Genomic DNA, 544 nt, shown 5'->3' on the forward strand with positions numbered 1-544 from the left:
CTCTCTTTTTTAGCTCACCTTCCAAAAGCAAATCTTAGCTTTTGTCATCACAAATAAGGGAATATGACCAAAATTGTCAATTGATCTCTTAAGGAGTTATTTCCCTTTAAGGAAAATTTTCAGTTTGGTAATCATGTGTGTATACAGCCGCAAAATTTATTGGTCAGGGTCATCCAAAGACATTCGGTTAATTCACAATGAATTAGTGTATTGCACAAAAATAAAAAAAATGAATATTATTCAAATCATATAACCAATAAAAGATCCAAAAAACATGTTTAAATGGCGATTAAAGCCACTTATGAATATATATAATGATTCATTTAATGTATAGATTATTGTGGTTTTCCTACACATTGATATTGTAATCCGTCGTTAACTTTTACAAAAATCTTCTCCTCTGAAACTACTGGGCCAAACTTACATTATTAGGGTATCTAGATAAAAAATGTGTCCGGTGACGTGGCCAACCAACCAAGATGGCTGCCATGGCTAAAAATAGAACATAGGGGTAAAATGCAGATTTTGGTTTATAACTCAAAAA

The sequence above is a fragment of the Mytilus trossulus genome, chromosome 6 (assembly GCF_036588685.1).
Source record: "Mytilus trossulus isolate FHL-02 chromosome 6, PNRI_Mtr1.1.1.hap1, whole genome shotgun sequence".
In the NCBI taxonomy this organism is placed as follows: domain Eukaryota; kingdom Metazoa; phylum Mollusca; class Bivalvia; order Mytilida; family Mytilidae; genus Mytilus; species Mytilus trossulus.